At 32.3% G+C, this 27,503-nt stretch overlaps 1 protein-coding gene and 1 pseudogene across 2 annotated transcripts in view; both read right to left on the minus strand.

The window, feature by feature from the left end:
- Positions 1 to 27,503, minus strand: part of LOC148945912 (transmembrane protein 120 homolog) — a 545,739-nt gene that overhangs the window by 208,740 nt on the left and 309,496 nt on the right. The window lies entirely within an intron of this gene.
- The window catches only part of LOC148945916 (protein spinster-like), a 116,946-nt pseudogene that overhangs the window by 15,400 nt on the left and 74,043 nt on the right, over positions 1 to 27,503 (minus strand). The window contains exons 6-7 of the transcript XR_016142506.1: positions 11,329 to 11,590; positions 9,947 to 10,045 (exon numbers count right to left, since the gene is read on the minus strand). The product of XR_016142506.1 is annotated as a protein spinster-like (transcript). The remainder of the gene's footprint in view (positions 1 to 9,946; positions 10,046 to 11,328; positions 11,591 to 27,503) is intronic.

The following is a 27,503-nucleotide window of genomic DNA, read 5'->3' on the forward strand; positions in this document are numbered from 1 at the left end:
GGGGACATTACGTAAAGAACTTGTTCTGAAAAGATATAATAAAACCTTTTGAAAGTATTTCTTGGTGTTGGGGTGTTCAAAAAGCTGTAAAGTAAAGTTGTGGGTGAAAAGGATGAGTTCTTCAACTTGTAAAATTGGTTTAGGAGAGATATTACGTAAAGAACTTGTTCTGAAAAATATAGTAAAGCCTTTTGAAAAGTATTGCTTGGTGTTGGGGTGTTCAAAAAGCCGTAAGGTAAAGTTGTGGGTGAAAAAGGATGAGTACTTCAAGTTTTAAAATTGGTTTAAGAGGGACATTACATAAAGAACTTGTTCTGAAAAGATAGAATTGCTGTATTGCTTGGTGTTGGGGTGTTCAAAAAGCTGTAAAGTAAAATTGTGGGTGAAAAGGATGAGTACTTCAAGTTTTAAAATTGGTTTAGGAGGGACATTACGTAAAGAACTTGTTCTGAAAAAGTATAATAAAGCCTTTGAAAAGTATTGCTTGGCTATATTTGGTAAAACCAAATATAGCCACTTAAAGTTCAATTTTTTTATCCACGCCTACAGGCCACAGTTGGCAACTGATCTGGGTGAATGAGGACTCATTCGAAGCAGAATTTGACCTGTTAGGGCCTTTTGATATTTTCAGACCGAAAAAATTATCCCCCGAATTTACATTTACGAAAAACCTCGTTTTCCTATAATAGCCCTTGTTAATTTTTCCCACCACAGCCCCCCTTTAACGTTGTCTGATCAGGCTGAAATTTATAGGATAAGCTTTCCTGGGGCCTGGAAGCTTATCCTCGAAATTTCAGCTCAATCTGATCACTCCTTCCCTGTTTTCCAAAAACCAAATTTCAAGTTTTGTGGGTATTTGCTTGCGTCAAAAATAGATTCCACATACTAAAAAACAATTACAATTGTGTCTCTTTAGTACAGTGGTCAATACTCCTGACTGTCAGACGGAAGACCTGGGTTCGATTCCCCGTCAGAGAAAATTTTTTATATACTGAATTTAAAGTTTAAAAAAGAAACTCAGTTTATTTTTTAAATTATTTGAAAAAAATTACGTTTTCTAAAGAGTTAAAGAGGCTGAGTTACAAGGTCGACCCTCAAAACACCCTGTCGAGAAAGAAAAGAATAATACACAATCATCTAACAGTCAGTCAAGCAATAATAAGTAATAAACTCTACAAAACCGTGCATAAATTATTTGAAAAAACTACGTTTTCTATCGAGTCAAAGAGGCTGAGGCAAACGTTTCGAACATAACACGTAATGGGATTAGGCTGTACATATGGGGGGGCTGTCGCAACTCGGATCTTCTGCTATTGCAGTCGTAAAATAAAAAAAAATTTAAACTGAAAGTAAGGAGCTACATTAAAACTTAAAACGAACAGAAATTATTCCGTATATGAAAGGGGCTGTGCCTTCGTGGATCAATAAACTTACCGTGACGTCAATACGTCGTTACCGTGGATCAATAAACTTCTGTAGTCATTAATCTATTTCTACTTTTAATGTCGCTCTTTACTTTCAACTAGAAAAATGTTTTTTTTATTTAATTTCGGAACGTTTTTCAACTAATGTAGGTTCAAATTTGGCTCACCGTATATAAAAAATTAATTCTGCTCGGTTTGAAGTTTTTATCGTTGCTCCTTAATTTCAGCAATTTTTTTTTAATTTAATTTCCGATGATTTTTTAATTAATGCCGGGAACGGCTCTAGATCAACGTAAAGTTCTCCCCTCACAAAGATAAGGTACTCTAGACAATTCAATCCCAATTGAAATTTACCAAGAACACGTACGCAGTATGAAATATTCCTTGAACAGTTCAGCTTCCTGTGGAAATTTTTTCCCAAGAGAAAATTATTCGCGTGAAATATCCCCCAGTAAAATATTCACCACCATCACCCCTACCGTAAAATGTCTGCAAACTCCCCAGTAACAGATACCATAAGTAAACAATGGGAAAATTTTGTAACTCAAAGACCTTTCCCAGCGGCTGTTGGGGGTCTTGCTATCTCGAAGGGCATAGTAATTGAACCTTCCAACTATGTCGAACAAAATGGTTATCTAAAAATTTTGATCGGACGATTTTGGTGAAAAAGAGATCGTGCAAGGGGACTAGTTGCCGTCCAAACTTTTTGGTCACTTAAAAGGGGCACTAGAACTTTTGACTTCCGCTTGAATGAACCCTCTCCCGATCTTCTGGGACCATTGGTTCGATACATTCACCCGATTACGCTAAAGCTTTTAGCACTTTTAAAAAGCTTTCTATTCTAATTGAAAATACCTTGCGTTTCAGGAGCCTTTCTTCAAAACTTGGGACACACAGTCAAACATATAAACATCCTTGATCAAAATAAGCATCGGTGATCCTTCTTCTGGCAAAAAAATCAAAATTCCACATTTATGCATATAGGAGCTTGAAACCGTTACGGTAGGGTTCTCTGAAACGCTGAATCGGATAGCTTTATTTTCATTAAGATTCTTTGACTCTTGGGGGTGTACCCCCTGTTTAAAAAACCAGGATTTTTTAAGGCTCGTATTCTTCAATGGCTAACATTAAAATTAATAAAACTTATATATTTGGAATCTCTATCTATCTATTGATTAAATAACTCTGTTCTAGACAGTTTCGATTACTATTAAGCCGCGTCACTCCTTACTTACAGTTCATTACCACGAGCTGTAAAGCTTTTAGCACTTTTAAAAAAGCTTTTTATTGTAATTAAATGGCCCCTGTGTTTAAGTTGCCGCTTAGAAAGTTGGGACAAATAGTCGAATTTTAGCTTAAAGAGCAAGGTATTGAGGAGGCGGTGATACTTCATATACGGAATAGTTTCTGTTCGTTTTCATTTTTAATGTTGCTCCTTACTTTCAGTTAAAAGGAACTTGTTTTTCATTTAATTTCTGATTGTTTTTCAAATAATGCAGGTAAATTTGGCTCAACCTTTATGAAATATACACCCTCAGGGGAAACTCCTCCGTGGAATTTCATCCCATGTATAGTGGATATTTCCTCCAAACAGTTCCATCCTCGCTTAATATCTCCCTTCCCCCGTCGTAAAATTTCTTATGGACGATTTAGCCTGAAAAATTCTCCTTATCAAACTTACATTTGAAAAGATTTTAATTTCTAATCGGTTTCTCAAACAATCTGGAAACGCCCCCTTCCGTGGCAATTTTTTCCTGGAAATAAAAACACACGGAAAATAGCCTCTGGATAATTCCCCCGGAACATCTCCACATGCAAAATTGAGTTGGCAAAGATAATGTAAGACAATTAACAAGAATTTCTTATAGGAATTCTGTCAAATCTCCCCATTGTAAAATTTCCTCTGGGAAATTCATCCCTTTAGAAATTCCCTCCCTTCAGAGTTCATCCTTTTAGAATTCCCTCCCCAAGGAGAATTCTTGCTATGGAAACCCACCTCAAGCACAAAATATCCCCCCCCAAAAAAAAATGTCTGTTTATTTCTAAATAACAAATACTATTCATAAACAATGGGTAAATTTCATAACTTACAGCCCTCTCCCCATGGCCTACAGGGGGTTATTTTACCCTTAAAGACATAGTTATTGGATCTTTCAACTCTATTGAACAAAATGGCTATCTCAAAATTTTGATCAGATAACTTTGGAGAAAAAAGGAGCTTTGGAGGGGGGCCAGTTGTCCTCCAATCTGTTGTTTACTTAAAAAGGCCACTAGAGCTTTTAATTTCCGTTTGAGTAAACCCTCTCCCGATATCCTAGCACCATTATTTCGATGCAATCACTTCTGTGCAAAAAAAATTAATGAATAAAAAAGTAGCACGCATCCGTGATCTTTCTTCTTGCAAAAACAACAGAATTCAACATTTTTGTGTATAGGAGCTTGAAACTTCTACAGTAGGGTTCTCTGGTAAGGTGAATCTGATGGTGTGATTTTCATTAAGATTTCTTGATTTTAAGGGGGGTTTACCCCTATTCCAAAAATGAGACCAATTTTCTCAGGGTCGTAACTTTTGATGGGCAAAACTAAACTTGATGAATTTTAAATATTCGGAATCAGCATAATTAGCAGATTCTGTTAATGTATCTATTGATATCAGAATTTCATTTCTTAGAGTTTCAGTAACTATTAAGCCGAGTCACCCCTTCATTAACTTTTTGACCTTACTAACGGTTTGATTAAAATAAATAAACTTTATTAAGTTCAGTGTTACCCATCAAAAGCTACAAGCCTGAGATAATTTGCGTGATATTCAAAAACGGAGAAACACCCCCAAAAATTCAAGGAATCTAAATGAAACTCGCATCATCATATTCAGTGTAACATCGAACCATACTGTAAATAGTAATGACCCTATAGATCCAAAACTAGAAGGTATAAAGCGAGCAATCCCTCTATATAATGATCCTATAAAGTGATCGTGCATGTTATATTTGGAAGTAGATATTCAGGGACGAGATTGTGCAATGCAACCAGAATGGTTTCTGAGCCAGAACCTACTTGCTGGGTCAATCAGAGATGTTTCTACTAACGGTGATCCATATATCCATATACACAGTATTAGGCCTACAATGGAATATACAGGAATATGTGTGCAGTTTCAACGGAACATGCCCTGTCGACCATGTTTTTCTAGGTTCAATAGTCAAAACTATACATCGTCATATTGCGTATTCAAAGATCGTCTCTTTGTAAAAATACTAGTTTTGGCCCGGAGGTCATATAATCATGTTTTTTCGGTATAAATTAAAATGCAATTAGTTTTTCTAGATCAGTTGAAAAAACAACCTGAAAGGATAAACTTTTATTGTTAAATTTATTCGTTTGTTTGAATAAGTCATTCAACGAGTAAAATATATTAATTGCTCCGATTAATTATTTTCTCTGATATTGAGATTAGATGGAGAATTCTAGAAGGACGAATGTCAGCGTATTTTTTTTATGCTATATTAAAAGAATCCATTTTGCGTTGGAATTCAGTCTTCGCTGGCTTATATTGAACTGATGTGCAAATATGCTATTATCAGATAATGGAAAAACAAAGTTTACTGTTACGCATGCCAAATCTTCTTAATGTTAGCTAAGATGTATCGGGTTTATCATGCAGTCCCATCTAAATCCCTATTCTGGCATAGGGTTGTAAATCAATTTGTTATATTTATGACGAACTTTGTCTGTTAGAATATTTACTAAAAATTAAAAAACACGGATGACTCTAAGGGTAGTTTATATGGTGCAATAAGAAGCTTTTCCCCGAAGGGGTTGCTAAATCATAGACAATTTATTATAAATTTGGAATAGCATCGTTAGCATCAATCTATGGAAATGATTAACAATGATGGAATTTCAAGATGACAGAATTACATCGCTCTGAAATTTAGGCTTTGATAATGTTAACCGACATATACGGCAATAGTTGTTAATAAAGAATCTGTTCGCTCTGATACTTAGATTTGTATCAATTTTATCCTGACCTAACCGACAAAAGGTTTTGATAAGGAATTTTTTCATTCGGATACTTAGATTTTCTCTATGTTAACCTATCTATCTGACGTATGATGTATGAAAATTCCTTTTCTTACATCTCTGATGTTTTAATAGACATTCTAAACGTTTGATATGCTAGCATACTCTAAAAATAATGAACGAATAATAATGTAATGCATAATATATTTTTAATGAAATAATGTCATGTAGAATATCAGTACAAAAAATATATTATTATACATTATTAATATCAATGAACAAGTTTGGACATTTTGAATCTGTTCCATAAAATAGTTCACCATGTTTTCTCTTGATACTGTAGCTATTGTCTTCTCTTAGTTCGTAATCAGTAGAATAATCATTATTCCATTTTGAGTCATACACAATTTTTACAGGTATGTCACCGACAGGTTAAATATGCGTTTCGTCTTTTCTATTATTTGGTTCATTGAATGTTTTATAAATGCTAGTAATAATGTTCATTTGTGCTTTGTTTTTCATTGATTCATCTTTATATTCCTTAGTGATATTTTCTACCAATGCCCTTTTTATTTTTCCGGCAATTTCACTTTCTATTATAACATTATTTTTGCAAATGTAACAGTTTCGGCACGTGGACAAGATATGGTTTATGATATTAGTAGAAGATTAGGCCTTTCTTTTCCTCTTTGCTTTCATTTGAATGCAAATACCCGAAAGCTGACGATATAGTTTAACACCGGGTAATCTGTTACCACAAGCACTAGCAACAATCAACTATTATTATCTTCATCAACTATTATTTTTATGTTGGCATTCATTTTGAGTGCAATCATCTCCGGAGATCTCAATCTCGCATACCCACCATCATAGGACTTGAAATTGTTTTGGTACTCCAAAGAAATTTAATTCTTGACTGTCATGACAATGCACGCATACTTTTCCAATAGTTCTACCACTTGTACTTGTTTTATAGTTTAAATGCGTCTCCTTGTCAGCATTCAATGCTACAACAGCACTATCATGTGAACACACTTTCTTAAAACGCTTCATCTTCACTTTTTCAATATATGACTTATGTGTTTATCCTTCCACTGCTTAAAAAATACTGAAATAATACATGCAGTAAACTAGGTAGTGTCAATAACCCGCCATAGAGTACCAGTGGGAAAGCCACGTCGTGTCTCTGAGCAAGCATAGAGTACGATTGGTAGAGCTGCCAGCAAATTTCATGTCATTTTAAGATACGTAAAAAAAGTTGAATAATTTCTAGGTCCAAAAAATTCAGTCCAAAAAAAGTACTACCACAAACATTATTTTTCTAAAATTAGAAGTCATAACTAACATATCTATAGTATTCTCATTTTGAGTTTCGGAAATATTAAATGTAAATCTTTTATGTTTTAAGTATGTTTTATTGCATTCGAAGAAATGTAAAAAAAAAGTTGAAAAAAAATACTATGTTAAAAAAAACAAAAAAAAGTTAAAAAAAAACTTCAAAAAAACGTATAGGAAAAAAAAATGAGGGGAGGGCGCCCAAACAGTTGGATGGGGGGGGGCCTTGGAGGTTGGGGATAGGGGGGCGTATGGAAGTTGAGGTCCTTGGTGGTTAGGGTCGTTGATGGTTGCGATCCTTGATGTTTCAAACCTATAATCATCTCATTACGCGATTCCTAAGATTTCTCAAGATTGTTCTGAATTTCTCTATTAACATTCTTTTCTTGGCATCTACATCTCTATTAGTATCAACTTTTCAGTATCCCACAATGTTAAGAGCATATTTTATATTGACAACACTGTTCAAATGGTACTTGTGTATTATGCAGAACACATACGAGAAGTAAATCTAGTTCAAGTCCCAAGGTCATCTTGTCATCGTTAACCATTTCCATAGATTGATGCTAACGATGCTATTCCAAATTTAAGATAAATTGCCTATGAGATAGCAACCCCTTCGGGGAAAAGCTTCTTATTGCACCATATAAACGACCCTTATAGTCATCCGTATTTTTTAATTTTTAGTAAATATTTTAACAGACAAAATTCGTCATAAATATCAAATCGATTTACAACTCTGTATCTGAAAACGGATTTAGATGGGACTGCATGATAAACCCGATACATCTTAGCTAACATTAAGAAGAATTGGCACGTGTAACAATAAACTTTGTTTTCCCATTATCTGATAATAGCATATTTACACATCAGTTCAATATAGGCCAGTGAATACTTAATGCCAACACAAAATGGATTCTTTTAATACAGTATTAAAAAAAATGTACTCACAAACGTCTCGTAGAATTCTCCATCTAATCTCAATATCAGAGCAAATACTTAATCAGAGTAATTAATATATTTTACTCGCTGAATAACTTATTCAAACAAACGAATAAATTTAAAAAAAAGGTTATCCTTTCAACTTGGTATTTTCAACTGATCTAGAAAAACTAATTGCATCTTTAATTTATGCTGAAAAAACAAAATTATATGACCTCCGGGCCAAAACTAGTATTTTTACAAAGAGACCACCGTTGAATACGCAATATGACGATGTATAGTTTTGACTATTGAACCTAGAAAAACATGGTCGACAGGGCATGTTCCGTTGAAACTGCACACATATTCCTGTATATTCCATTGTAGGCCTAATACTGTGTATATGGATATATGGACCACCGTTAGTAGAAACATCTCTGATTGACCCAGAAAATAGATGCTGGCTCAGAAACCAGTCTGTTTGCATTACACAATCTCGTCCCTGAATATCTAGTTCCAAATATAACATGCACGATCCCATTATAGGATCATAATATAGAGGGATTGCTCGCTTTATACCATCTAGTTACGGATCAATAGGGTCATTACTACTGCTGTAGAGATCTCAAGCTCCCATCTTCAAAAATGTGGACCTTTTTTGCCAGAGGAAAAATCACAGAATTTTGAGATAGTTATCTTATTTAGCATAGTTGAAAGGTTCAATAGCTGTTCCCTCTTGAGATGGCGTGACCACCATAGCCCCTGGAAGAAATTACTACGGGTAGTAGGCATTTACACGCACATTTTGGGTGGGGAATCCCCACAGGAAGAATTTTCCGTCGGAAGAGAAGTTCCCAGGGATTAACTTTCAAGGGAAAACTTTACATGGTGGGCAATTTGTCAGAATTCCTACACGAAATTCTTTTTTATTCGTCGTGATTTCTCTGGTGACTCAATTTTACATGTGGGGATGTTCCAGGGGAATTGTACCCGGAAATTTTCATTGGGGTTGGAGTTGTGTGGGGGATTTGTCCATTGGGGGGATGTATTTTCCGTGAGAGAATTTCTCAATTTGGAGTTTTATATGGAAAAATCTTTCCTTTGGTGGGGAGTGGGGGTTATTTCCGGAATAAATTTAACATAGTGAGGGGAGATATTATATTAGAAACGATGAGAAATTAAACAAAAATAATTGCTTTTAAAAAGAATGTTGGCTAAGGAGAATTTTCCCAACCGAGCGGTCCACCGGAATTTTTCAGGGGGGGGGGTAGTTTTCAGCGAGAATGGGATTAACCCGCGTGTGTTTTCAGTGATGATGGAATTGTCTCGGCGGAATTTTCCAGGGGTGTTTTACACGGGAGCAACTTACCATACCAGATTTTTTTTTTAGGGGGGGGGGTATTTTCCGGTATTCTTTAAAAACGATAAGAAATTAAGTAAAATGATGAGTTTTTTTCAGCTGAAGGTAAGGAGCAATATTTAAACTTAAGACGAGAAGAAATTATCCGTTTTATGCATTTTCACTGACGGGAAATGTCCTCATTTTTCTTTTTTTCAAATCTTTTCTGATTTTGTTACGCCTAGCCATTGAGGCGTCAGAAGTTATTAATGCAAATTAAGCATATACGTCATTATTATATTATTTTTTTTCTCTGGAATTCTATATCATCCCTGGGGATTTTCCGCAATTGAACCTCGGGATATTATCAAATTTCCACGGATGATATTATGGGGTTCAAGGGTCAAGGTATGGACACATTCTCTTACATCATAAAACAAGGTAGCAAGGCCGTACCCAGAAAGGGGGGTTAGGGGGTTTTGACCCCTCCCCCCTGAAATGTTTGTTTGACTTGTAAAAACGTAACAAAAATGGATATAAACAAATTTCGTATGCGGTTTTTGAGGTTTTTTGAGTAAAACCCCCTCCGAAAAAAAATTCCGGGTACGGCCTTGTAAGGTAGGTATATTTTGAGAAGCATAAAAGCAGAATTAATTTTAATTTTTCAGTTACCAAAATCTGCATTTAGCCCGTACACGTAATTTAGAAACCTGTCAATATAACTGGGAGTTTTTGGAAAGAAAACTCCGTCTCCCCTGCTATATAAAGTTAAAATATTTCAAATTCATTAATGTACAGGTCTCAATGTCCCTCTCCCAGCTGTTTTCAATGATCTCGATCCGTACTTAACTGCCTATTTGTATTTGGTGTGCTAAAATTAGGACTGGATAATGATATTACTTACTAAGCCAATAAGGTATGGACTGATGCAATCCCCAAGAGCGTGTGAAACGAAAATATTGAAAGCCTGTGATGTTGCTCTTCTTGTTGGTATCACTACGCTCTAAAAGAAAATTAATTGTGGAATAATTTGTTGTGTAAAAATAATGTTAAATGAAAACAATGATAAACAAAATTAGTCCCGCTATTAGAAAAAACTTGAAATTTGTTTCTGCAAGCGTGGGGTGATTAATACATTTTAAATTTCGTCCTTAAAGAGTTATAAATACACAAGACAAATCGTCCCCCAACTTTTGTTTGTATTATATACAATTTTTGATTATAATAAAAACGAATTTAATGTTACTTTTAAGAACACTTGGAAACAAAACTAATTTCTTTAGTATTTATATTTTACTCTCTTAATTCCTCGGCAAATTCCATTATCAGTTCTCGTTTTTCATAGTCCATATCAACATTCTCACCTGCAACATTCCATCCCCAGACCACGCTTACTTCTTCTTCGAACAGGCAATAGCCACATTATTTCTTGTAGCTCTTTGTTTTGATTATAACCAACAGGTATACCACTACTACTACTAATAATAATAATAATTCAGCCACCCTCAACCAACATAACAATGCGAGTTCCAGCCCGGCTCCAATTGGTTTAAAGCTGCGCTATGTGTCTCCTTCAAGTAAATTCTAATTTTCATTAAATCATTGCGACTACCTCTTCCCACTCTGTCCAGGGACCATCTTCTTTTCATTCTGTCATAAGTGGAAGGGCGGATTTGGAGGTAAAAGTGTTGTTTCAAACATTTTCATTTTACTCTTTAAGTACAAACACATAAAATAATGTTTACTTATGAAATGAATAAGGTAAAGAACACGGCATTGGACTTTACAGTCCCTACCGGAGGTGCTGACCTCCGTTTTGTAGCCCTTCAGCCAAGAAGTACAATGGGGGTTAGAGCTAATGTGCAGTCGCAATGCAAGACTTCGGCTCTCATGAGGCCTAACCTGAAAGACCCCTCTCCCAATAGAACTCCCGTCAATAAAAGCCGATTCGAATAACTTTAAGTCGATAGTGCTTATCATTTAGATTTCAAGAGTTAAGGCCCATTTGAGATTTACAAAAAAAAGCACGATAATAAGCATGATTCAAGCCGCTGTAATGTTATAGCGAGCACAGTAAATTACAACGTAAGAGATCGCTGTTGCTAGTAGATCGCACGAAGTTTGAACGCACAATGACACTTTTAGAAAATTGAGAATATATAAATGTTTGATTTATTTTCATGAAAGATTAAAGCTCAATTTTAATTAAATTTGTTTTTTTAATGAAATATATAGAACAAAATTGATTTTTGATATGACTAACAAATTTAAATCAGCAGTGCTTACCATTTGAATTTCAACAGTTAAGGCCCAGTTGAGATTTACGAAAAGTTGCGCGATAATCAGCATGATCCAAACCGCTGTAGTGTTATAGCGTGCAAGGTAAACCACGGCAAAAAAGAACGGTGCTGCCAATAGAAGACCAGCTCCAGTAATAAGGGATTCTGAAGCAATGAATCTTGGCTTCAAAACTCTTCCCAGATAAGCGCCAGTTGGAACTCCTATGAGGCCACAAACCATAGATATTATACCGAATAGTAAGGAAAACCTATAAGGATTACAGTTGACTGACTTAAAATACATAACTGAATCTTATGATTTTTTGTTTATAAAATATGTAGTTTTTTCCAATTTTAGGGTATTACCATTCTGGCGTAAAACTTTTGATTCTGCTGACGTATAGAAACTCCTCCCACTTTTACCAAATATGCGCGTACACATATTATTTGTATTTAAGTAACCTCAAAACTTTGCAGGTAAAAAAAATGATTAAATTTAAAGAAGAGCCTACAGCTTTTATATTTAACTATATATAAAGTACCAACAACAGTGAAAATGAAAACTAGTAGTTTGAATTTATTAAGCGGAATTAGAAACTTGGAAATTTCATTTTTCAACGTAAAAATTCCTATATGCTGTTTGGTTGTGTTTGGTAGTGGCGGTTGCCAAATCAAAAGAAAAAAAAAGAAAAACATGTTCAAAACTAACCTAGAAATTTAGGACACCAATCATCCTAAAATTTAACTTTTTTTAAAGGTGTTGTTATTTCATGGAAGCAATATATTGACAATATTTGTTGTCAAAAATCAACTTTTATTTTATTGACTTTATTTAACATAATAAGCAAAAATATAAACCATTACAAAAATAAAGCACTACGTTAGGGAAAAAAATTATTTTTCTAACACGTACCGATCACCTAGATAAACATTCCTAAAAATATCCTAAACTAATAAATAAACTAACCAATTTTCTTTTTCCTTGTTGTTCAACATGGCAACACTTGTGAAAATATGGTACTGCCCTTAAAATTTCATAGGTAAACCTAGAGAAGAATAGACTTAAGATAGATCTAGGGATAAAAAAAAGTTTTTATCTGATGTCTTCACTTTGATAGTAAAAGACATTATGAAGACCAAGTTTAGGGCCAAAATCAAATCGAAATACAAATTTTAGGTATATTTTTGAAATGAAAAATGAGAATTAAAATGAACATTTGAAGTGAACAACAAGACATGGTTGACAAAGTACAGAGAAGACGATGTTATAGTGTTTTACCTGTAGAGGTCTATATTGACATTTGACACGTACAAGATCATTGACCTCCAATGAGCTAGAATACGACCAGTACAAGACCACACGCTCATTGAATCCGACCGGGGGCGACATCACTTGACCTCCAATGAATTTACCATGAATTTATGTAACAAGATGTTGTCGGAACTGCGTAATATCTGTTTGTCACGATTCCATCTTATGTTATAGAATGTTTCGTAATTGATATAGACATAAATAGCGTTGAACTTATAGAACTTCGATTGTGTAAGAAATCATGACAGAAAAATCAAAAGGCTTCACGAGAATTTAAATGTATCAGTGCAAAGTTGCCAAAACAAAGGAGACATCAGAGATTAATTGACATTTTAGGGGATTATTTGGGGTGAAACAGATTGAGACATGTGACTTGACCTAGATTTACATCTCGGCTGTGGTTGCTATAGTAGACAAGTACATAATATAGGATGTGTGTGTTATAAAATAGTAGAGTATGCTAAACAGTTGAAAGTAATAGAGCCGTAGGCGCTAAGGCAAGACCAACAGACTTGACCTAGCTTTACTTCTCGGGTGTAGTCACTATAATAGACAAGTACATAATATGGGATTAGTGAGATGGTTATGGATTTGAATCAACAAGAACCACAACCACCAATGACCTTAGCCACCAAGGACCTCAACTTCCAAGGGTTACCTCTCCCTAACCTTTAAGGGGCCCCCTCCCTTCAACTTTTTGGGCCCACCCCCCATTTTCATACTTTTTTTTAGGTTTTTTTTAGACTTTGTTTTATTTTTTTAACATGATAATTTTATTTCAACTTTTTATTACATGTCTTAGAATGACATATAACATACTTAAGCACTAAAAATTCGCATTTAATCTAGATTTCTTAACGTTTGTAGATGTTTGTTGTCCGAAACCTATGATTTGGGATGCATGGTTTACTATTTCGCAATTTTCTGACCTAGGTTTTTTAGCCTGTCGTAGGTGTGTATTGTCTGAAATCTATGTTTTGGGATGTTGAGTTTACTATTTTAGACTTTTCTTAGCTAGGTTTCTTAACCTTTCGTAGGTGTGTGTTGCATGAAACTTATGATTTGGGATGTCTAGTTTGCTATAATGGACTTTTCTGAGCTAGATTTCCTAACCTTTCGTAGGTGTATGTTGTCTGAAACCTATGATTTGGGATGCATGGTTTACTATTTCGCACTTTTCTGAGCTAGGTTTCATAGCCTTTCATAGGTGTATGTTGTATGAAACCCATGATTAACTTTAATATTTTTTGGGAGATGGGGGATGATCCAAGGCCTCATTGGGTACATTTTTGCATATTTTTTAATAAAGTTGTGTTTTATTTTTCAAACATATGAACATCACACTTTAAAATACATCTGATTTTATTAATAACATTTTAATTTTTTTTAATAAGAAATACATTTTGATTGTTTTAGTTTCAAGACATACCAACTTCCACGTTTAGAACGCGTAAGATTTTTTAAATAATATTTGATATTTTAATAAAGTTGGGTTTTAGTTTTGTATACTAGAGCACCCATGTTGATAATAAATATCATTTTATTAATAATATTTTTTTTTTTAATAAAGTTGGGTTTTAGTTTAAAAAATACACATTTTTTCTAGATTTCTTAAGGTATGTAGATTTGTGTTGTCTGAAACCTATGATTTGGGGTGCTTGGTTTACTATTTTAGACTTTTCTTAGTTACGTTTCTTAACCTTTTGTAGGTTTGCGTTGCATGAAACTTATGATTTGGGATGTCTAGTTTGCTATTTTGGACTTTTCTGAGCTAGATTTCCCTAACCTTTCGTAGGTGTATGTTGTCTAAAACCTATAATTTGGGATGCTTGGTTTACTAATTCACAATTTTCTGAGCTAGGTTTCATAGCCTTTCATAGGTTTTTTTTTCATACACCAACGATTAGGTTTTATATTTTTTTGGGGGGTGGGGGATGATCAAAGACCTCATTAGGAACATTTTTACATATTTTTTTAAAGTAAAGTTGGGTTTTAGTTTTCAGAAATATCAACATCCCAGTTTAAAATACATCTGATTTTATTAATAACATTTGACTTTTTTTTTAATAAAGTTGGGTCTTGGTTTCAAGAAATACGAACATCCACCTTTAAAATACATATGATTTTATTAATAACATTTGATTTTTAATAAATTTGGGTTTTAGTTTTCAGAAATATGAACATCCCAATTTTCAATTTGATCGGTGAATGTTCTACCAAAAAGTGTTTTTTTTCTTTTTGTGATTTCAAATAAAATTCTATAACTTTTTTAATATTCTCACAGCTCAAAGGTTCAAATGCAAGAACTTTTACTTGAATTCCATTTATGATATTCATATTTTTAATTGGATTGTATGAAGGGGGTAAAAGAGTTAACAGTGCGTAGCAGTTAAAGTAAGTCTGAGAGGATGATAAGTCTTAGGCAACTTGCCATTAATGTTAGAATTTTAGAAAAAAGGTTCCACTTCAGTTCCTAATTTTCTCAAAGACATAAAAAAATTAAAGTTCAATTCTAAATTTTCTGTTGAAGATAGAAAAAAGTCATACTTTGATTGTGAATATTCTCCATCATGATAAAAAGTTTCACTTTAATTCTGAGTTTTCTCAATAAAGCGAAGAAAGGTTCAAGTTCTCTTCTGAATTTTCTCAAATAAAAAAATAATTTACAGATCAATTTGAATTGTTTCCAATGAAAATAAAAACTTTCCACTTCAGTTCTGTTTTTTCTCAAAGAGATGAAAAAAATTTAAAGTTCTGTTCCAAAGTTCTCGTTAAAGATAGAAAAAAGCTACAATTTGATTGTGAATATTCGCCATGAATATAAAGAGTTCCACTTTAATTCTGAGTTCTCAAAGAAGTGAAGAAAAATTCAAGTTAACTTCTGAAAATTTCACAATGAAAAGAAAAAGTTACAGTTCAGTTCTAATTTTTTCCAAAGAAAATTAAAAAAATAAAAAAAGGTTCCACTTCAGTTCCTAATTTTCTCAAAGACATAAAAAACTTAAAGTTCTATTCTAAATTTTTCTGTTGAAAAGTAAAAAAGTCATAATTTGATTGTGAATATTCGCCATGAAGATAAAGAGTTCCACTTCAATTCTGAGTTTTCTCCATGAAGTGAAGAAAATTTAAAGTTCCCTTCTGAATTTTCTCAAAGAAAAAAATAAGTTACAGATCAATTCTATTTTATTCAAATATAAATCACAAGGTTCCACTTCACTTCTTATTTTTCTCAAAGAGAGAAAAAAAAATTAAAAGTTCTGTTCCAAATTTTTCATAGAAAATAGAAAGAACTTATATATTGAATGTGAATATTCGCCATGAAGATAAAGAGTTCCACTTTAATTCTGAGTTTTCTCAAAGAAGTGCAAAAATATTTTCTTCTGAAGAATAAAAGTTCCACTTTAATTTCCAATTAAAATAAAAACGTTCCACTTCAGTTCTGTTTTTTCTCAAAGACATAAGAAATTTGAAGTTCTATTCTAAATTTTTCTGTTGAAGATAGAAAAAATTCATACTTTGATTGTGAATATTCTCCAACGAGATAAAAAGTTCCACTTTAATTCTGAGTTTTCTCAGTAAAATGAAGAAAATTTCAAGTTCTCTTCTGAATTTTCTCAAAGAAAAAAGTTACAGATCAATTCTAATTTATTCAACAAAAATAAAAAGGTTCGACTTCATTTCTGATTTTTCTCAAAGAGATGTAAAAAATTTAAAAGTTCTGTTCCAAAATTTTCATAGAAGATAGAAAAGATTATACTTTGATTGTGAATATTTGCCACGAAGATAAAGAGTTCCACTTTAATTTTGAGTTTTCTCAAAGAAGTGCAAAAATGTTCAAGTTCTTCTCTGAAGATAAAAAGTTTCACTTTAATTCTGAGTTTTCTCAATAAAGTGAAGAAAAAATTCAAGTTCTCTTCTCAATTTTCTCAAAGAAAAGAAAACAGCTACAGATCAATTCTAATTTTTACAGAGAAAATAAAAATGTTCCACTTCAGTTCTGATTTTTCTCAAAGAGGTGAAAAAATTTAAAGTTCTGTTCTAAATTTCTCGTAAAAGATAGAAAAAGTTATACTTTGATTGTGAATTTCACCATGAAGATAAAGAGTTCCACTTTAATTCTGAGTTGTTTCAAAGAAGTGCGAAAATGTTCAAGTTCTCTTCTGAATTTTCTTAGAGAAGAGGAAAATTTAGCTCAATTCTGAATTTTACCAAAGAAGAGAAAAAAATTTTACTTCGGTTTTGAATTTTTGAGACATGAAAAAATTTAAAAGTTCTGTTCTAAGTTTCTCCGTAGAAGATATAAAAGAAGTTACAGTTGAATTATGAATTCTAATTTATTCAGAAAAAATTAAAGGTTCCGCTTTATCTCTAATTTTTCTCAAAGAGATGAAACAATTTTAAAGTTCTGTTCCAAATTTTTCATAGAAGATAGAAAAAGTTATACATGGATTTTGAGTGTTCCCCATGAAGATAAAGAGTTCCAATTTAATTCTGAGTTTTCTCAAAGAAGTGCAAAAATGTTCAAGCTCTCCTCTGAAGATAAAATGTTTCACTTTAATTCGAGGTTTTCTCAATAAAGTGAAGAAAAAATTTAAGTTCTCTTCTGAATTTTCTCAAAGAAAAGAAAAAAATTACAGATCAATTTTAATTTTTTCAGAGAAAATAAAAAGGTTCCACTTCAGCTCCGATTTTTCTCGAAGAGGTGAAAAAAATTTAAAGTTCGGTTCTAAATTTCTCGTAAAAGATAGAAAAAAGTTATACTTTGATTGTGAATATTCCCTATGAAGATAAAGAAACCCACTTTAATTCTGAGTTTTCTCAAAGGAATGCGAAAATATTCAAGTTCTCTTCTGAACTTTCTTAAAGAAGAGAAAAAAGTTAGCTAAATTCTGAATTTTACCAAAGAAGAGAAAAAAGTTTTACTTTGGTTCTAAATTTCTAAAACATGAAAAAAAAATTCAAAGTTCTGTTCTAAATTTCTCCGTAAAAGATATAAAAGAAGTTACAGTTGAATTCTGAATATTCTCCACGAAGATATAAAAATTTCCACTTTAATTTCCGAGTTTTCTCAGAGAAGTGAAGAAAAGTTCAAGTTCTCTTCTGAAGATCAATAGTTCTACTTTTAATTCTGAGTTTTCTCGAAGAAGTAAAGAAAATTTCAAGTTCTCTTCTGAATTTTCTCTAATAAGAAAGGGATCAGTTGAATTCTAAATTTTTAAATAAAGTTTAGAAAAAAGTTATACTTCGATTCTGAATTTTTCCCCAAGAAAAGAAAAAGTTCTGCTTTAACTCTGTATTTTCTCAAAGAAGTGAAGGAAAGTTCAAGTTCTCTTCTGATTGTTTTCCCAAAGAAGTGAAACGGTTGCATTTTAATTCTGAGTTTTAAAAACGAAGTGAAGAAAAGTTCAAGTTCTCTTCGGAATTTTCTCAAAGAAAAGAAAAAAGTTTTAGTCCAACTCTAATTTTTCCAAAGAAAATGAAAAATATCAGACCTTGTAATAAACATTCTAAGCGTTTGACATGCTAGCGTATCCTAAAAATAATGGAAACTTAACAAAGTAATATATAAAATATTTTAAATAAATCAACGACATGTGAAATATTGATTAAAAAAGATGTTACATACATTATTGTTCATTATTAATATTATTGAGCTTTGGACACTTATAACTTTGGACATTTTGAATCTGTTCTATAAAATAAATCATCATGTTTTCTCTTGATAATAGAGTTACCCTCTTCTCTTAGTTTATAACCAGTAGAATAATCATTATTCCATTTTGAGTCATACGCAATTTTTACTGGGGTGTCACCTACAGGTTCAATACACGTTTCATCTATGGTATTATTTGATTCATTGACTATATGATCATTGGTAGTAATAATGTACACTTTTGCTTCATTCTCCTCTAATTTATCTTCATATTCGTTATTGATGTTGTCTGCCAATGCCTTTTTATTTTGCCAACGATTTCATTTTCTATTATCACATTATTTTTACAGAGGTAACAGTTCTTGCACGTCGACAAGATATTATTTATGATATTGGTGCAGCAGTATGTATGTCTTTTATTTCCCTTGGCTTTCATTCGAATGCTAACACCGGAAAGATGACAATAAGATCTATCAACGGGTAACGTGTTACCAGAACCATTATCTAGAAGTTGCCCCTCTTCATCAACTATTATTTGTATGTTGGCATTCTCTTTGAGTACTAACTTCTCTGGAAATGATACTTTCACATACCCACAACTTGCATAATGGAAAGCATTGAGTACTCCAAAGGAATTTAACTCCTCACTGTCATGACAACGTAAGCATACATTCCCAATAAGATCTCCACTACTACTTGTTTCATAGTTCAAATATATCTATTTGTCAGCATTCAAGGCAATGATGACTTTATCATGTGTACACTCTTTCCTCGAATAATTCATTTTCACTTTTTTTTAAAGTATGATGCAGGTGTTTATCCCTCCAATGTGTGAAAATTACTGATTTAATACTAGGTAGTCTCGGTAACCTACCATAGAGTACCACTGGGAAAGCCGCTTCGAGTTTAACAGCAAGCATAGAGTCCGATTGGTAAAGACGCAAGCATATTTCGTCTAATTTTCAGATTCGTAAGAAAAAGTTGAATATTTTTCCATGTCCAAAAAAATCAGTCCAAAAAAATAGGTTAGACTGGTTATAAATGGCAGCTCACCCAATCAGACACACAATCATAGTGAGAGAAACATACAAAAAATTAGGTTAATTTAGGTTCACTTAGAGTAGCGCAACTTAGGTTAATTTAATTTAGGTTAAAGTTAGGTTAATTTAGGTTCACTTAGAGTGGTGCGCCACTCTAAGTGAACCGAAGTCTGAGTGGGTGTGCTACCATTTATAACCAGTCTAACCTTTTTTTGGACTAATTTTTTTGGAAAAATATTCAACTTCTTTTACGAATGCTTGCTCTTACACTCGGTGCAGCTTTCCCAGTGGTACTCAATGGTAGTGTTATCGAGACTACCTAGTTTATTGCATGTTATAAATCAGTAATTTCACACATTGGAGGGATAAAAACCTGCATCATATTTAAAAAACAGGAAGTGAAAATGAATTATTCGAGGAAAGTTTGTACACATTAAAAAGTCATCGTTGCCTTGAATGCTGACAAAGAGATATATTTGAACTATGAAACAAGTAGTAATGGAGACCTTATTGGGAATGTATGCTAACGTTGTCATGACAGCGAGGAGTTAAATTCTTTTCGAGTACTCAAGAATTTTCATCAGACAAATGGTGGATATGTGAAAGTATCATTTCCAGAGAAGTTAGTACTCAAAGATAATGCCAACATAAAAATAATAGTTGATGAAGAGGGAAAAACTCTAGCTAATGGTTCTAGTAACATGTTACCCGTTGATAGATCTCATCGTCATCTTTCCGTTGTTAGCACTCGAATGAAAGCAAAGGGAAATAGAAGACATGCATTCTGCTGCACTAATATCATAAATCAAATTTTGTCTACGTGCCAGAAATGTCACCTCTGTAAAAATAATGTGATAATAGACAATGAAATCGCTGGCAAAATAAAAAGGGCATTGATATCAATAACGAATATGACGATAAATTAACATGATGATTTATTTTATAGAACAGATTCAACATGTCCAAAGTTGCTCAATAATATTAATAATGTGTAATAATGTATGTAACATCTTTTTATGTTAGTATTCTACTTGTCGTTATTTAAAAAAAATATTTTATGCGTTACTTTGTTGTATTTCCATTATTTTTAGGATACGCTAGCCTGTCAAACGCTTAGAATGTTTATTAAAAAGTCTGAGATTTTTTATTTTCTATGGAAAAAATTAGAATTGGACTATAGCTTTTTTTCTTTTCTTTGAAAAAATTCAGAAGAGAACTTGAACTTTTCTTCACATCGTTTTGAAAACTCAGAATTAAAATGGAACCTTTTCTCTTCTTTCGGAAAACAATCAGAAGAGAACTTGAATTTTCCTTCACTTCTTTGAGAAAATACAGAACTAAAGCAGAACTTTTTCTCTTCTTGGGAAAAAGTTCAGAATCGAAGTATAACTTTTTTCTAAATGTTATTTAAAAATTCAGATTTGAACGGTAACTTTTTTTTATTAGATAAAATTCAGAAGAGAACTTGAACATTTCTTCACTTCTTCGAGAAAACTCAGAATTAAAAGTGGAACTATTTAACTTCAGAAGAGAACTTGAACTTTCCTTCAGTTCTCTGAGAGTGAAGATTTTTGCACTTCTTTGAGAAAACTCAGAATTAAATTGGAACTTTTTATCTTCATGCGAATGCTCAAAATCAATGTATAACTTTTTCCATCTTCTATGAAAAATTTGGAACAGAATTTTTAAATTTTTTCATTTCTTTGAGAAAAATTAAAAACGAAGGGGAACCTTTTTATTTTTTCTGAATAAATTAGAATTCAGAATTCAACTGTAACTTCTTTTATATCTTCTATTGAGAAATTTAGAACAGAACTTTTGAATTTTTTTCATATCTGAGAAATCTCAGAACCTAAGTAAAACTTTTTTCTCTTCTTTGGTAAAATTCAGAATTGAGCTAACTTTTTTTCTTTTCTTTAAGAAAATTCAGAAGAGAACTTGAACCTTTTTGCACTTCTTTGAGAAAAATCAGAATTAAAGTGGAACTCTTTATCTTCATGGTGAACATTCACAATCAAAGTATAACTTTTTTCTATGTTTTACAAGGAATTTAGAACAGAACTTTAAATTTTTTCACTTCTTCGAGAAAAACCAGAACTGAAGTGGAACCTTTTTATTTTTTCTGGAAAAAATTAGTATTGATCTGTAACTTTTTTCTTTTCTTTGAGAAAATTGAGAAGAGAACTTGAATTTTTTCTTCACTTTATTGAGAAAACTCAGAATTAAAGTGAAACTTTTTATCTTCAGAAAAGAACTTGAACATTTTTGCACTTCTTTGAGAAAACTTGGAATTAAAGTGGAACTCTTTGTCTTCACGGCAAATACTCACAATCAATGTATAACTTTTTCTATCTTCTATGAAAAATTTGGAACAGAACTTTTCAATTTTTTCATCTCTTTGAGAAAAATCAGAAATGAAGTTGAACATTTTTATTTATTTTTGAACAAATTTGAATTGATGTGTAACTTTTTTTTTCTTTGAGAAAATGCAGAAGAGAACTTGAACTTTTCTTCACTTTATTGAGAAAACCCAGAATTAAATTGGAACGTTTTATCTTGATGGAGAACATTAGCAATCAAAGTATGACTTTTTCTATCATCAACAGAAAAATTTAGAATAGAAATTTAAGTTTTTTATGTTTTTGAAAAAATTAGGAACTGAATTGGAACCTTTTTTATTTTTTTTTTATTTTCTTTGGTGAAAAATAAAAAATTGAACTGTAATTTTTTTCTTTTCATTGTGAAATTTTCAGAAGAGAAATTGAGTTTTTCTTCACTTCTTTGAGAAAACTAAGAGTTAAAGTGGAATTCTTTATCTTCATGGCAAAAATTCGCAATCAAAGTATAACTTTTTTCTATCCTTAACAATAAATTTAGAACAGAACTTTAAATTTTTTTCATCTCTTTGAGAAAATACAGAACTGAAGTGGAACCTTTTTATTTTCATTGGAAAGAAGTAGAATTGCTCTGTATCTTATTTTTTATTTGAGAAAATTCAAAAGAGAACTTTAACTATTCTTCACTTTATTGAGAAAACTCAGAATTAAAGTGGAACTTTTTACGATGATGGAGAATGTTCACAATCCAAATTTGACTTTTTTCTATCTTCAACAAAAAAAAATTAGAATTGAACTTTAAATTTTTTATGTCTTAGAGAAAATTAGGAACTGAAGTGGAACCTTTTTTTATCATTCTAACATTTATAGCAAGTTGCCTAAGACATATCATCCTCTCATACTTACCTTAACTGCTACGCATTTTTAACTCGTGTACCCCCTTCATACAATCCAATAAAAATATGAATATTATAAATGGAATTCAAGTAAAAGTTCTTGCATTTGAACCTTTGGGTAGTGAGAATATTAAAAAATTCATAGAATGTTATTTGAAGTCACAAAAAAAACGATTTTTGGTAGAACATTCATCGACCAAATTGAAAATTGGGATGTTCATATTTCTGAAAACTAGAACCCAACCTTACTAAAAAATCAAATATTATTAAACACAGCCATGTGTATTATACAAAACACAGCCATGAAGTAAAGCTAAGTCAACTCAGATGACTCACTCTGTTTCGCCCAAATCATCCTCTAAAATGTCTCGAACTGTTTTGCCCTTTCTGAAAACTAAAACCCAACTTTATTAAAAAATCAAATATTATTAATAAAATTAAGTGTATTTTAAACGTGGACGTTCTTGTTTCTGAAAACTAAAACCCAACTTTATTATAAAATCAAATATTATTGATAAAATCACATGTATTTTAAATGGTGAGGTTCATATTTCTTGAAACTAAAACCTAACTTTATTAAAGAAAATCAAATATTATTAATAAAATCACATGTATCTTAAAAGTGGATGTTCTTATTTCAGAAAACTAAAGCCCAACTTTATTAGAAAATCAAATATCATTAATAAAACCAGATGTATTTTAAAAGTGAACGATCTTGTTTCAGAAAACTAAAACCCAACTCTATTAAAAAATCAAATATTATTAATAAAACCAGATTTATTTTAATCGTGGGTGTTCTTTTTTCTGAAAATTAAAACCAAACTTTATTCAAATATCGAATATTATTAATAAAATGATATGTTTTTCAAACGTGGATGTTCGTATATCTTGAAACTATAACCCAAGTTTATTAAAAAAAATAAAATGTTGTTAATAAAATCCAATGTATTTTAAACTTGGATGTTCATATTTCTGAAAACTAAAACCAAACTTTATTAAAAAATTTGCAAAAATATACCTAATGAGGCCTTGGATCATCCTCCCTCCCAAAAAATATTTAATATAATCATGGGTTTCATACAACATACACCTATGAAACGCTACGAAACCTAGCTCAAAAAATTGTGAAATAGTAAATCAAGCATCCGAAATCATAGGTTTCAGTCAACATGCACCTACGAAAGGTTATCCCAAATCATAAGTTTCATGCAACACACACCTTCGAAAGGTTAAGAAACCTAGCTAAGAAAAGTCTAAAATAGTAGACCAACCATACCAAATCATAGATTTCAGACAACACACACCTGCGACAGGCTAACAAACCTAGCTCAGAAAAGTGCGAAATAGTAAACCAAGCATCCCAAATCATAGGTTTCAGAACACATATCTACATACGTTAAGAAATCTAGCTTAAATGTGATTTTTTCAAACTAAAACCAACTTTATTAAAAAAATTAAGTATTATTAATAGAATCACATGTATTGTGAACGAGGGTGTTCTTATTTCTGAAAATTAAAACCCAACTTTATTAAAATATCAAATATTATTTTTAAAAAATCATAAGTATTTTAAACGTGGATATTCGTATTTCTTGAAACTAAAACCCAACTTTATTAAAAAAATCATAAACGTTATCAATAAAATCAGGGCTTTTTTAAACTGGGATGTTTATATTTCTGAAAACTAAAACCCAACTTTATTTAAAAATATGCAAAAATGTAACCAATGAGGGCTTGGATCATCCCCCACCTCCCAAAAATATTATAGTTAATCATGTGTTTCATACAACATACACCTATGAAAGGCTATAAAACCTAGCTCAGAAAAGTGCGAAATAGTAAACCATGTATCCCAAATCATAGGTTTCAGACAACATACACCTACGAAAGGTTAAAAAATCTAGCTCAGAAAAGTTCAAAATAGCAAACTAAACATCCCAAATCATAAGTTTCACGCAAAACACACCTACGAAAGGTTAAGAAACCTAGCTAAGGAAAGTCTAAAATAGTAAACCAAACATCCCAAATTATAGATTTCAGACAATACACACCTATGACAGGCTAGAAAACCTAGGTCAGAAAAGTGCGAAGTAGTAAACCATGCATCCCAAATCATAGGTTTCAGACAACACACATCTACAAACGTTAAGAAATACAGCTTAAATGTGAATTTTTTATGCTTTAAGTATGTTTTATGTCATTCTTAAGACATGTAAAAAAGTTGAAATAAAATGATTGTGTTAAAAAATAAAATAAAGTAAAAAAAAATAAACTTAAAAAAAGTATAAGAAAATTTGGGGGGGGGGGGCAAAAAGGTGGAGTGAGGGGGCCCCTTGGAGGTTGGGGAAAGGGGACCTTGGAGGTTCAGGTCCTAGGTGGCTAGGGTCATTGGTGGTTGTGGTCCTTGATGGTTCAAATCCATCACCATCTCACTAATCGCTTATTGTTTACTTGTCTATTATAGCCACCACATCTGAGAAGTAAAGCTAGGTCAAGTCAGGTGATCTTTTCTTGTGCCTACGGCTCTATTACTTTCAACTTTTTAGCATACTCCTATATTTTATTACACACACTTCCCATATCGTGTACTTGTCTATTATAGTGATCACCGCCGAGAAGTAAAGTTAGGTCAAGTCACGTTTCTCAATCTGTTTCACCCCAAATAACCCCCTAAAATATCAAATCTCTAACGTTTCCTTTGTTCTGCCAACTGTGCACAGATACATTTGAATTCCCCTGAAGCCTTTTGATTTTTCTGTCACGAATTCTTACATAATCGAAGCTCTATAAGCTCAACGTAATTCATGTCTGTATCAATTACACATCATCCTATTACAGAAGGTGGAATTATGATAAACAGATAATACGCAGTTTCGATAACATCCTGTTACATAAATTCAAGGTAAATTCATCGGAGGTCAAGTGATGTCACTCCCGGTCGGATTAAATGAGCGTGTGATCTTGTACTGGTCGTATTCTAGCTCATTGGAGGTCAATGATCTTGTACGTGTCAAATGTCAATATAGACCTCTACTGATAAAACACTATAACATCATCTTCTCTGTACTTTGTCAACCATGTCAACTTGGTGTTGATAATGGCTTTTACTATCAAAGTGAAGACTTCAAGTAAAACCTTTTTTTATCCCTAGATCTATCTTAAGTCTGTACATCTCTAGGTCTATTTATGAAATTTTAAGGGCAGTACCATATTTTCACAAGTGTTGCCACGTTGAACCACGAGGAAAAAGAAAATTGGTTAGTTTATTTATTAGTTTAGGATGTTTCTAGGAACGTTTATCTAGGTGATCGGTACGTGTTAGAAAAATAATTTTTTTCCCTAGCGTAGTGGTTTATATTTGTAATGGTTTAAATTTTTGCTTATTATGTTAAATAAAGTCAATAAAAAAAAAGTTGAAGTTTTAACAACAAATTTTTTTAATATATTGCTTCCTAAAAATAACAACACCTTTAAACAAAGTTAAACTTTAGGACGATTGGTGCCCTAAATTTCTAGTATAGTTTTGAACTTTTTTTCTTCTTTTTTTTCTTTTGATTTGGCACCTGCTACTACCAAACACAACCAAACAGCATATGGAAATTTTTACGTTGAAAGATGAAATTTCCAATTTTCTAATTCCGCTTAATCAATTCAAAAACTAGACTACCGAGTTAAGACATAACAGTGTGTGTATCCATGCTATCAAAGTACGGAATAATTAATATTCAGGAATGGTTTTGGGGATGGAGCTGAAGCTTTCAGGTAGTGTTTGTGAAGGGGAAGGTCAAAGAGCACAGAATTTTGAGTCTGTGGCGACGGATTAAATATGTTTTCTTTTTCAACCTTAACGATTTTGCCCTATAACCCACTCATTGGCGTCAATTCATAAAACTTAAGAGGGGGATAAATTATTTCTTTCAAAATGTAGGGAGAGTAAAAAGCATTCGTTTTTTTCAATAAAAATGAAAGATGACATTATTCAATGAAATTACCCTAAAATACTTTTTAATATTCTAAGAGTGATAAAAGAATCTAGGGGAGAATATTTCCTCCACTGCCCTCTCAAATTGACACCGCTAGTAGTAACCTAGGTGCTGATTTGAACGGGACAAGAAAACCTACGCCTGAGGCACTACAGTTTCACGAGTGCATTGACTGGTCCAAGAATATACAGTGCAAGGATTTGAAAAATACATGAAAAATACATGAAATTGCACAAGAATATACACTACAGTTTCACGTACACATTTTAAAAAGTTGTCAAACCTATAAAGTGTTCAAACACGTTTGGAGAGTATAATTAAGATTATATAATGCAATCAGACTGGTTATTGCTATATATTTCAACCATACATGGTATTGCACAAGAATGTGCTCTACGGTTTCACATGGACATTTTAAAAAACTGGCAAACCTATAAAGTGGTCAAACATGTTTTGAGAGTATATTCGAGATTGTATAACACAACCAGAGTGGTTTTTGAGGCAACATCCGTTTTTTAGAGCCAATCAGTGACAGCGGAGGTTGCTCCATTTACGATAACTTGATTGGTGATTGGATTCAAATAAAAAGGAATGATTTTCATTCGTCCTTGAGATTTTGTATATAATGGCCATGAATTACGATTAAATTTCCAAAATGTTTTAACATACCATGGATAATACATTTAATACTATTGACTTTGAAGCTATGGCTACTTCGATTTATAATGTGAGTACAGTTTAGTAAATTTTCTTAATTTATTTCCAAATAAAATAATTTTACATACTCATCCCTCCAGTAAATTCAAATTTCAGGGGGAATAGCCCTCCCCCCAACAATAAAAACTCTGCAATATGATGATTATAGTCACTAGAAAACGTAAAATACTTTTTTTTTTCCATTATGTAAACCCCCTCTTCCCCCCACCCCTCTGTTTACAAGTTTAATTCATTAGAAATAGTGC

This window comes from Artemia sp. Qi Xiang Cuo, chromosome 12 (genome assembly GCF_049724085.1).
Source record: "Artemia sp. Qi Xiang Cuo chromosome 12, ASM4972408v1, whole genome shotgun sequence".
Classification (NCBI taxonomy): Eukaryota; Metazoa; Arthropoda; class Branchiopoda; order Anostraca; family Artemiidae; genus Artemia; species Artemia sp. Qi Xiang Cuo.